The sequence below is a fragment of the Myotis daubentonii genome, chromosome 6 (genome assembly GCF_963259705.1).
Source record: "Myotis daubentonii chromosome 6, mMyoDau2.1, whole genome shotgun sequence".
NCBI classification, from domain to species: Eukaryota; Metazoa; Chordata; class Mammalia; order Chiroptera; family Vespertilionidae; genus Myotis; species Myotis daubentonii.
The window spans coordinates 77793263-77806162 of NC_081845.1; positions in this window are offsets into that span (position 1 = coordinate 77793263).

The window sequence follows — 12900 nt, forward strand, 5'->3', positions numbered from 1 at the left end:
AATGACCTTGGTAGAGAAAAGGGTCTCAACCCCTGTTCTAGTATAATAGTATTGAAACTCTTTTAAAATTGCTGATAGGATTAGACAATATATCTTAGGCTTTATTTTATTAATATATCAGATTAGTTATCTAGCAGCTGGGCCCAGAACAGATAGAGCTGTAAGTGGGCAAATATTTTTCAGTTAATTTTAATATTTATCAAAGTAATAACTGAATGTAAAGTCAAATAATAAAAAAGGCTAACAGCAAAACTGCAAATAGCTTATCTGCCTTTTCTATCTCCTACCCCTAAACCCAAAGGAAATTACCCTGGTCTTTTTTTTTTTTTTAATACATTTCTTACTGATTTCAGAGAGAGGAAGGGAGAGGGAGAGAATCATTGATCAGCTGCCTCCTGCATGCTCCCCCAGTGGGGACTGAGTGTGCAACCAGGGCATGTACCCTGACCTCCTGATTCATGGGGTGACACTCAACCACTAAGCAACACCAGCTGGGTTACCCTGGTCCTTTTGGAAGTTTCTTTCAACATTTATCTTTGTTCCTAAATGATGTTTATATTGTATTTTTCATTTATCAGTTTTAGATATTGCTAATTCATTTCCCTCTCCCCCGATAATTATATAAATATTTTGGCTAGTAATTGGTAGGCATTTGCATTACTTTGGCAAATACTGTTCATTGCTCAAGTACAATCCTTTGTTTTTCCTGGATTTCATAATTGCCTCATGTTTTTCATTTGCCTGATTTTCTATGTGCCCATAATTAGTGTATTTTACTGAATCTGCCACACACTGATCAATAGTACTTTCCATACTTGCCAGAGCATTGCTTCTCCTTTTTCCTGTAGACCTCTGTATTTGTTAGCGTTCTCCAGAGAAACAGAACTGATAATATGTGTATATATACACACAAAGAGAAGGTTTTGTTTTAAGGACTTGGATCACATGACTATGGAAACTGGCAAATCCAAAATTTGCAGGGTAGGCTGGCAGAGTGGCGACCCAGGAGCTGGCTATTGCAGCTAAGGCAGTCTGGTTACAGAGCTCCCTGTTCCTCAGGGTGCATCAGTAGATTTTCTCTGAAGGCCTTCACCTGATTGGATGAGGCCCACCTATGTTATGGAGGATATTCCACTTTCCTCAAATCTATTGATTTAAATGTCAATCTCACCTAAAAAAATAATAGCACAACAATATCTAGACTGGAGTTTGCCCAAATATCTAGGGATCTTGGCCTAGCCAAGTTGATATACATACACACACAAAAATTAACCATCATGATCTTTCTCCCAGAATCCTCTGTTTATGAGTGTGGCCTTCTGCTTTCCTGCCCTGCTGGAACTTCCTTATACCATCATCCCGGACTTTTCTTTTTTCTTTTTTCTTTTTTTAAATATATTTTATTGATTTTTTTACAGAGAGGAAGGGAGAGGGATACAGAGTTAGAAACATCGATGAGAGAGAAACATCGATTCAGCTGCCTCCTGCACGCCCCCCTACTGGGGATGTGCCGGCAACCCAGGTACATGCCCTTGACCGGAATCGAACCTGGGACCCTTCAGTCTGCAGGCCGACGCTCTATCCGCTGAGCCAAACCGGTTAGGGCCCGGACTTTTCTTCATTGCCCTCTGGAGCCCTTTCTTCTCCCACCGTTACCCGTATTTTGGTGAACATATCCTTCTGAGGCTTCCAGTGCACAGGAAGTAAAATTTTAAAGCCCTTGCATGTTTTTTTTTAAAAATATTTTTGTTCTTCTCTCACATTTGACTAATGTGGTTCACCTAGAATTCTGGGTTGAAGATGCTTTTCTCTTGGAATTTTGGAAGCATTAGTCTATCTTCTGGTTTTCTGAAGTTGGGGCCTTTGAACAATCCAGCAAAATTCTGATTTCCCGTCTTTTGCATATAACCAGCTATTGGTTTGTTTGTTTGTCCTTAAGCTTTCAATAATATGTCAAGAGGAGGTCGTTTTCATTATTATGTTGAGCTTTCAGTAGAACTCTCAGTCTATAGCAGCGGTTCTCAACCTGTGGGTTGCGACACCTTTGGGAGTCGAACGACCCTTTCACAGGGGTCGCCTAAGACCATTGGAAAACACATGTATAATTACATACTGTTTTTGTGATTAATCACTATGCTTTAATTATGTTCAATTTGTAACAATGAAATTGGGGGTCACCACAACGTGAGGAACTGTATTAAAAGGTCGCAGCATCAGGAAGGTTGAAAACCACTGACTGGTCTATAGTCTCATGTCTTTCAATTTTGGGAAAATTTCTTGTATCATTTTGTTATTTTTCTCTTTTCCACTTCAAATATTTCTTCTTCTGGCACCTTTTAATTTTAACTGGGTGAACTTCCTAGTCTGATCCTCTAAGTTTATTTCCTGTGTTTGTTTTCTTTGACTTTTGGTTGAACTCTCTGGTTGGTAGGTTTCCCTGATTTCAATTTCCTACTTTTTATAAATTTTTCATTCTGACTTTTATAATTTCCCAGAGCCCTTTTTTTATTTTTATTTTTTTCTGTAGCATCTTGGTTGTTCTACCCACGGGGATTTTAGTGGCATCATTCTGCACCCTTCTTCCCCCAAGGCTTGGTTAGTTGGTTGATTTCAAAATCTTCCTTCCTTCCTTCCTTCACATTTCCAGGTGGTTAGAATTTTTTAAAAATATGCCTCTATTAATTTTTAGAAAGAGATAGAAATATCAATGGGAGAGAAACATCGATTGACTACCTCCTACATGCCCCCTACTGGGGGTTGAGCCCACAACCCTGGCATGTGCCCTGATTGGGAATCAAACCAGCGACTTCTTGGTGCATGGGACAATGCTCAACCGCTGAGCCACACTGGCCAGGCTAAAATCTCTCCTTTCATCTTGGAGGCTTTTCCCAAATGTGTAGTCATCTTTGACTATTTTTTTTCATATTTAAGTGTGAGATTACTTTTTTTTAAAAGTCCTTATTGTTATTTTAATTTTTTTAAAATATATTTTATTGATTTTTTACAGAGAGGAAGGGAGAGAGATAGAGAGTTAGAAACATCGATGAGAGAGAAACATTGATCAGCTGCCTCCTGCACATCTCCTACTGGGGATGTGCCCGCAACCCAGGTACATGCCCTTGACCGGAATCGAACCTGGGACCTTTCAGTCCGCAGGCCGAGGCTCTATCCACTGAGCCAAACCGGTCTCGGCGAGATTACTTTTTTTTAAAGCTGATTTGAGCCTAGCTGGTGTGGCTCAGTTGGTTGAGCATCAGCCCAGGTACCAGGAGGTCACCGGTTGAATGCCTGGTCAGGGCACATGCCTGAGTTGCAGGCTCCATCCCCAGTAGGGGCACGTAGATGTTTCTATCGCTTCCTCTCTCCCTCTCCCTTCCTCCCTCTAAAAATCAATAAAAACATTTTTTAAAAAAGCTGATTTGAAGCTCTATGTGTGTAGAGAAAGCTTGTTGACTGGTGGGTTCTATTTAAGGGAATTGATCGTTGAGCTGTCGGTTTAACTATGGAATCCCAAACTATTTGCACTTCGTTTTTCTAAGGCTTTTCATTTCTTCAGAAAAGAAGGGTCACCCATTTCTTACAGTCAGAATGAAGTTAACGAATAGGCCTCACTGCTGACCTGCAGGCAGAGTGGGGGAAAGGGCTGAGGTCTCCACAGTTAATTTGTAGAGTTTTGTTTAATCATGTTCATTGCAGCCTGGAGTTCATCGCAACCTTTCCTTGTTCTTTATGTCTCCAGATTCCAAATTTCTCCAAATCTAAAGCTTGGATTATTCCATTTCCCAAGAGAACAAATGTCAGCTGTCCTGTTGGTTGGGAGGGATTATTGTCTGTTTAGTGCAGTGATCGGCAAACTGCGGCTCTCGAGCCACATCCGGCTCTTTGACACCCTTGAGTGTGGCTCTTCCTAAACCTTAGGAGTATCCTAATTAAGTTAATAACAATGTACCTACCTATATAGTTTAAGTTTAAAAAATCTGGCTCTCAAAAGATATTTCAATCGTTGTACTGTTGATATTTGGTTCTGCTGACTAATGAGTTTGCCGACCACTGGTTTAGTGGATGGGGAGAATGACCCAATGGCTCAGTCTTTCACTAATGCTAGTGCTCACTCAGGTCTGGCTGTTTCTGGTCCCTGGGGTCTCCAGCACTAAGCCTGTGAGCCAGCTGGCTCTTTTTCCTTCAGTATCCACCTCCACTTAGGCTGGGACATTCTCCCCTTCATGAGTTGGTTCCTCTGATGTTTGCTTTGTTTTCCAAAAATTTATCGAAATCTATGTCCTCCTTGCTCTGTTTCTCTTTTAAAAAAATAAAATAAAATAATTATTTTTTATTTTTTTGCCCTAACACCATTTTAAAGACCTCTACAATTATTCTAATGGTTTTGGGGGGAAAAGGGGAAATAAATGTCTATGGGCATTCTGCCTTTTTTAACCAGAAGTTTTAAATGGGCAAGTTTTGAAGGGAAACAGGAAAAATAAGCAGAGAATGGGGCATTATCTGAAAAGGGGGCTCATGGTGCAGGGCAGGGCTGGACATACAGCACAGTTTGAGCGCCAAGTGAGCTGAGAAAGGAGCAAACCGAGGGCCCTCAGAGAGGACACCCACACGGGCCGGGGCACTCATGGGCAGTTAATTTGACCATTTCATAGCTTCGCTCTAGGCCAGTGATGGCGAACCTATGACACGTGTGTCAGAGGTGACACGCGAACGCATTTTTTTGGTTGATTTTTCTTTGTTAAGTGGCATTTAAGTATATAAAATAAATATCAAAAATATAAGTCTTTGTTTTACTATGGTTGCAAATATCAAAAAATTTCTTTATGTGACACGACACCAGAGTTAAGTTAGGGTTTTTCAAAATGCTGACACACCGAGCTCAAAAGGTTCGCTATCACTGCTCTAGGCCAACCACCGTACATTTAATCAACTTCATACCTACTTCTTCTAAACTAAGCATGAGGATCAAAGAGCAAAGCTCTTTCTACCCAAACGGCACAACTCTACCTTCCCCAATCACTCTTTGCTGATTTTCTCTCACCATTATAGGATCTCTAATAGAACTTGGGATGATTTCACTATTACCTAAATATATATGTTTATAGGCGTAATCTCATATAGACAGACACATGTCTTCTGCCATTAGCTCTATTTTGTTTTTTGTTTTTTTGCCTCTGTAGTCCCTCTAATCTTTAAACAAAGGCTTGAACAGCTTAAATGCAGTGAAAACAACCCAGATGTTCATTAGCAGATAAACGAATAAACGAAACATGGTATAAACATGTGATGGAATATTATTCAGCCTTAAAAAAAAAAGGGGGGGGGAAATTCTGGCACTTGCTACAACAAGGATGAACCTTGGGAATATTATGCTAAATAGAATAAGCCAGGCACAAAGGAGAAATACCATATGATTCCACTTATATGAGGTAGTGAGAGTAGTCAAATGCATAGACACACAACGTAGAATGCTGGTTGCCAGGCCTGGAAGAAAAGGGGAGTTATTTAATGGGTACAAAGTCTCAGTTTTACAGGATGAAAAGAGTTTTAGGGGATGTATGATGGTGACAGTTGCACAACAGTGAATGTATTTAATGCCACTGAACTGTGCACTTAAAAATGGTAAATTTTATGTTCTGTATATTTTACCACAATAAAAAAATGGGAAAAATAAAGCAGCTTCAGTGCATCATAAATGAGTAAATCCAGGCACATACCCAGAAATAAAATCAGGTGCCCATGATTCTTTAGGCAGTGGTTCTCAACCTTCCTAATGCCGCGACCCTTTAATACAGTTCCTCATGTTGTGGTGACCCCCAATTTCATTGTTACAAATTGAACATAATTAAAGCATAGTGATTAATCACAAAAACAATATGTAATTATATATGTGTTTTCCGATGGTCGTAGGTAACCCCTGTGAAAGGGTCGTTCGACCCCCAAAGGGGTCGCGACCCACAGGTTGAGAACCGCTGCTTTAGAGTCTTAGACACCTGCCGCACAACAGTGGACATCCTATACATTTGTGCGGCTTGTTGAATTGTGTTGGATTTCTGCATATCGACTTTTCAAGTGATTTCAATAAATTGTTCTCAAGGCTGAGTTTCCTGGACAAACTCTGAAGGAGATCTAAGGAAGATGATGGAAATAGCTTTCAATAAATACTAAGTTCCGAATATTATGTTAGAGAAAAAGGGAGAATTATCGGAGCTATATTTTCAAAAGGCAAGTCCACTTCAGCTGAATTCTGTTCTCAGGCTTCGACATGACTGGGATTTCTTGTAAATGACAGTCTTTCCACTAGCAGGGAACTTGGGCAATCATCTGGTCCAGCCCATACCTTCAGGCAGGTGAGATATCATTCCATTTTTGAGGCATTCCTGGTGCCCACGGAGGTAGAGAAAATGGTCTCAGGTCACACAATCAGTGGAGAAGGGGCTTCCAGGACTCGGGGCTTCCAGGACTCGGGGCTTCTGTCTCCCAAGACCTGTGCTTATTTCTGTATGTCATGCTCTGTTTTAGGGAACTTCTCTGGGTCTCCATTTCCCTACCAAATTCTAGAGTCAAAATACTAACCATGGTAATTACTGTGTAAAAATTCTTTGAGTGACCCAGGCTGTTGCTTATCTGGGAAAAGGTAGGTGGTTCAAAAGCTTTTGCAGAGTTGATGTGGTAGTTATCTGGAATCCAGCCCTGGCTTTGGAGTCTGAAGGCAGGAATCTGCACATGTGATCTTCGATGCATTGGTTAACCTCTCTGAATGTCAGATTCCTCATCTGTTTGAAAACGTGCCCGGTTCACAGCGCTTTCGTGAGCGTCAAGTGAGATTTGTTTGTGACTGTGTCTTGTAGGAGGTAAAGAAAATGGTTTTCAAAGTGTGGTCCAGAGAGTTTTGGGGGGTTCCCCCAGACCTTTTCAGGAGGTTTATCAGATCAAAGCAATTTTCATAAAATGAAGATATTATTTGCCTTTCTTCACTGTGAATCTCTCACAGTGTGCAGTGGCGTTCCCAGAGCTTTTATAATAAGCTTGAACATAACAGATCGAATGCAGAAGCATGAATAAGATTTCCAACCGTCTTCTATTAGGTTAGATATTAAAGAGATTTGCAAAAATGGTAAACAATTAGGCTTTTCTCATTAATTTCTGTTGTGATAGAGTTATTTTTCAGAAACATATTTAAGTTAAAATGTAATGGTATTATTAATAATGCTATTATTAATAATACCATTATTTTAGGTTGATGGTTTAAAAAATTTCAGTTCTAATTTTTAATATGGTAAATATTGACAAACCATGTAGACAAAAGCTCTTTGAGATTCTCATTATTTCCTAAGAGTGTAAAAACTCATCCTGAGACTCAACAGTTTGAGAACTCATGCTATAAAGTATGTACAAACAGTAGATAGTTTTTACTTTATATCATTGACCTTTAAAAAAAAAAGTATCACATGATAAAAAGGATGCATGCTTCTTATGAAAAATTTAGGAAATTATAGATAACTATAAAGAAGGAAATAAACATTATCAATGATCCCATAATGCAAAGAACAACTGTTACCATTTTTCTCAGTATTACTTACAATTTAATACTTACAATATTTTTAATTTTGTAAAAATATTTTGATTTTGCCCAGCTTCAGAGTTTACACTGGGGAGACTTGAGGCATTTTAGGCTGTTACTGGCTGGCCCTTGGGACCCACCTTCAGGATCTCAGCCCAGGCCCAGTTATCAATGGTTGTGTCTTCTGCAGGGATGTCTCGTGTGCGCTCATCCCTGAGTCTTCTCAGTCTCCACAGATGTCACTTCCTCCCCTGCCCTGCAGCTGCTAAGGTCTCCACAGCCTTCTGCAGAGGATGCCTCAGTTGCCCTGGTCACCCATTTCCAAATGGGCTCTGCTAGGTGCCTCCACCTTTGCGGGTGGCCTCCACCTTTCCCGAGCGGCCTCCACCTTTGCTGGGTGGCCTCCACCTTTCCCGAGTGGCCTCCACCTTTCCCGAGTGGCCTCCACTACCGCTGAGCCAGCTAGGGCAGTCAGGCTGCCAAAGTGGTGGGTGCTGGGCCAGCAGGAATCAGTCCTGGGTGCTGAAAAGCCTTGCTGTGGGCAGGGCCTCCTTCCTCAAACAGTTGCTTGTCCTATGGCTCGCTAATGTGCAGTTTTACGGAAAGGACCTCTCTTTTCTCCTCATCCTCCTCCCCACCTCCCCCCCCCCCCCCCGCCCCCCGATTCCTGCCATCTTTCTAGTCCTGAGCCATGAGCCCCTGAAGCGGGAAAATGGGCAGCTTCCACGCTGAGAGCCAGATTCACCAGGGCCAGTCTCCCCATGACCACCCAGGGGCAGCGCTTCGGACTTGGTACTTATAAAAATAATCATAAAAATTAGGTTTTTTTATGAAAAAAAAAATGTGGTTCCTCGCTCTCTGGAAACGGTGGGGTCATATTCCTGCTTTCTTTGACCTGTAGTTCTTAAATTTTAAAAAGTTGGTGTTGATTTACTAATTTCCAACATTAAACAGAAGAGTCCTCCCGATTCTGACTTTACTCACATTGTTACCAACCTGCAGACCATCGGTTGGTTGGCTTTCAGCACAAACAGGACAGCAACACATTTATAAGAAATGGGGAGCAATCCACCACTCACCGTGAGAGTCTGTTTTATCCTTTGTCAGGAGATTGACACGTGGGTTCATGGTTATGACTTTGATACTATAGATGCCACGTTGGTCATAGTTTCCATGGCTAAGACAGATTTCAAGCCTCATGGTGAAATATTTTTAAATCACACCCAGTATTTCTTAACGAGCCTCACCATGTCCCAGGGCTTTCCCACCTGAACCACCAACCATCTAGGGATCTCAGATGGTTGTGGGGGTTTGAGGTTATGGCTGACTTTGTGACTCGGGGGAGTCGTTGGCATTCGGGGCCTGGGAACGCGGTGCTTCGGACAGTCCTACACCAAGAAGACATGTTCTTCCTAAAATGCCTAAAGCAGCACCACTGATGAAAGAAACCAGAACGATTTCAGTAGGCAGGCCCCAGAGTGACTGGGGACGTAAGAGCAGAGATATTGAGAAATCCAAGCCTCCGTGGTTGAGGTCAGACACCAAGCAGCAGGGCCTCTAGCCACCTGGCTGTGGGCAGGATTCCTGTCGTCAGGGAGGAGGCAGAGACGGGAAAAATGACATGGGGCTCGGGGTTCACAGGACCCGAGAAAAAGGCTCCAGATACGGAACAGCCTGGGGCAGTTCCTGCAGGACCGAGGCCGACAGCCTCCCTTCTGGGTCCTACCCTAGCTCTGCCGCCTCAATGCTGTGCAGTGTCATTTCTCTGAGCCTCGATGTCCGCCTCTGTAAAAGGCATCATTAACCTCATAGGGATGCTGTCAGGACCAGTGGTTATCGGGGCACCTGGCACATGATAAGTGTTCTGATGAGGAAGGCTGCTGTGGTTATTGTTGTTATTAACAATTGGAGGGATCTAACTTGAAGAACATGGGTAGGATGTTGGGACCGTAGCCTTAAGAAGGCAGCGGTGCTGTTATCAGTTGGAATATCTGCTCGGTCTCATCACAGCGCAGAGCGTGCAGCCAGAGAGCTCGGTTCCCTCCTGCGGCAGAGGAGGGCTTGTTCTTGGGACCAGGATGGGTCGGATGTTGCAGCTGGGACTCCAGCAGGTCCTTCTGTGAGGAGAAGGGACGTGGAGGATAACAAACACTGCCAGGAGGACCAGCAGCTTAGCTGGGAAGCCAGGCCTAACACTTAGGACCAGTTAAAAAAGCAGTCGCATATACAGTCTAAATACAGTTATGCAAAGTAATACCTCTGCTTGCTGGTATATTAGGGAATAACAAAAATATGAAAGGACATAACCAAAATGTTAATGTGGAAATCTCTGGGAGATGAGGCCATGACATTTTTAAAAAATATATCATAAATTGCCCTAACCGGTTTGGCTCAGTGGATAGAGCGTTGGCCTGTGGACTGAAGGGTCCTGGGTTCGATTCTGGTCAAGGGCATGTACCTTGGTTACAGGCGCATACCCAGTAGGAGGTGTGCAGGAAGCAGCTGATCAATGTTTCTCTTCATCGATATTTCTAACTCTCTATCCCTCTCCCTTCCTCTCTGTGAAAAATCAATAAAATATATATTTAAAAAATCATAAATTTATTTTATAATTAGAAAAAAAAGAGTTAGTTCTAACTGATATAAGGCAGAGTCTGTTTCAGAGTGAAAAGTGCTGGAACCACACAGAAGTGAGAAATCCTGTTATAGAATTGCAAGGGAAGGTCTCAGGAGGAGCTGGCATGGGGGGAGTTCCTGAAGGGATGGGGTAGGGCCTAGATACATGGAGGGAAGACGACATTCTAAGGAGAAGTCCCAAACACGCGGGCAATCATGACACGTGTACCAGTGGCTCTCACATCCACTCTTTGTCCTGCTTTGCGATTCTGGAGCTGGACACAGTCGACATTCCTCCTCTGCCAGCTGGCACAGCTTTAGGCCTTGTCCTGCTCAGATATGTTCGGGGGATGGAGAAAGAACATCCCGGTCAAGGGAGGGACTGCAAGGAGCAGACCCAGAGTAGCCAGCGAAAGCCGAGGCAAATCAGGTGGGGTCTTAGACTCCAGTGAAACATGCTTCACTGCGTGTTCTGCTAACAAGCACATTTCATCTGCAAAATGGCTCGTTTTTCCTCAGTCGAACACTTTGAACTCATTTCTACCGTAATTGGTAAATCTCCTTTAGCCAATGGTACTTAGAAACTAGAGCAGTATGTCTCATAGGGGAAGAACTGCAGTTTGCACAAACATGTCTGACGATCTATTATTTACATACTACCCTTTAATCAAAGTAAAGTGAGAATTTTCTTGTGGGGGACAGGAAAGAGTGAGATGGCTCAAGGTAAAGTTCATGTATGGACTGACCGGTGGGTGGAAAATCTTCTCGGCATTGCCAAAGGTCACTCCGGGTCTGCCCGGCAACCTGCGAAGCCTCCCAAGTATTTTGCCTTCTGGCCTGTTCATTCCTTCCTTCTCAGCCTGTCTCTGACGGCTTGCCCCTTCCTGGCAGGTACTGACTTCTCGTGATGCTGTGCACGCCACACTTTTCATACCTCTCCACCTTTTCCCACGACATGGCCACAACCCGGAGCAGCCTTTTCCATTTCTCGATGCCTCGACAAAGATCTGTTTGTTTTTTAAAGGGCTGATCAGGCATCATTTTTGTAAAACAAGTTCCCCCCGATTCTCTTCTCTCCAGATTAATAATTTCTCCTCCTACACTCCTTCTAGGCTGCCTCTATTCTGTGCATCAAGTTACCTTGGTGCTCATTTCGTGTCTTTTTTCATCTTTTCCCCTAGACTGAACTTTTTTATTAAAAAAATTTTTTTTTCAATTATAGTTTACATTCAATATTATATTATTATTTCAGGTGTACAGCACAGTGATTAAACAGTCATACTTTACAACGTGCTCCCCTGACACTTCCAGCACCCACCTGGTAGACTGAGCTTCTTCCCAGCTGTACTTCTCCCTGTGCCTCCAGCGCCTAGCAGACTGCCTGGAACATAGCAGATGAACGCAACTGATTTTGGGCTGTTGCCCAGACTGCTGAGGTCGTGTCTAGAAAGGAGAATTATGTTATTTTGGGAGATTGGAACACTTGGAATTATTGGGGCATCATTGTTAGTGGTTCGGTTAGCATTTTGGTGTTTCTGGTTTAGGAGCTGTTGGCTACCCAAATCTATTCCAATAAATTCCCTCAGTGCAATGTCTGTTCTCTCTCTCTCTCTCTCTCTCTCTCTCTCTCTCTCTCTCACAGACACACACACACACACACACACACACACACACACACACACGCACACACACACTCAGGGTTCAATGGTGGGAGAATTAGAATTTACTGTCAATTCTGCCTGAGCCCAACCTATGACATTACTGGAGGAAAACATCTGTGCTTCCTCTAGGGTTCTTATATCCATTTTCGTTACAGGGCCCTCTTACTATGAAGGAGGGGAAAGTTCAGAGGCACATCATAAAATATTCATCACATTGCTGGCATTCTGCGGAGAATTGAGCTGGTTAAGTGGCTCCCTGCTAGATCTTACCTTCCCTGAGCTGGGAGCATCTAGATTTTGATTGGACTATTGCCAGAGCTCATTAGCATAGTGTACCTTGACCTGGGTTAGGGAACAGCGGCTTCTGCCTAGAAAATGACCAGAGCCTGCTGAGACCTGAACCAGGGATGAGATTTTTATAATACAGTATTGCCTGCATCTCCATACGAAGTCAAAAGGTAAGGAAGCCAGAAATCCCAAGAAAATGCAAACATAAGGGATGCGGTAATGGCCACCCCATTCTTACAGGGTTCCATTTTTCTAGTTGGTTTTTTGGTAGAAATGATGAAAATTGAATACACTTTGGCCCGAGTTGCTTTAAAAAGAGAAAGTCTTGACAAATTTAGACTTTTTAATCCTGTAGAAAAGCTCAGTTTGTTTATGTTTTAAGGGCGGCAAATAGTCTTTTCTTCTTTTCTATGATTTGCTCCTATCCTTCGGTGAAATATTAAATTAATGTTCATTTATTTGGTAAAAATTTATATCAGAAAAAAATTAAAAGACAATCTAGTTATTCTTTAGCAAGATATTTAATTCCCCTCTCCTTAATTTAAAAACAAAAGAAGTGTGTCTATATTAATTAGGCTTAAGACAGTGTTTTTCATTTCGGGAAATGTGAATCTTGTTATTCATTTGTTTTGTTTTTTAGAAAAAAGTTCAATCTATCCCAATTAGCGATAACAAATTTTAGACCACTTGAATCACTGTTGCTAACTTTCAAAGAGGTAAGTACATAAATCTGTCATAATCACATTTTTACTTGGTATTTGTGTCTAATAT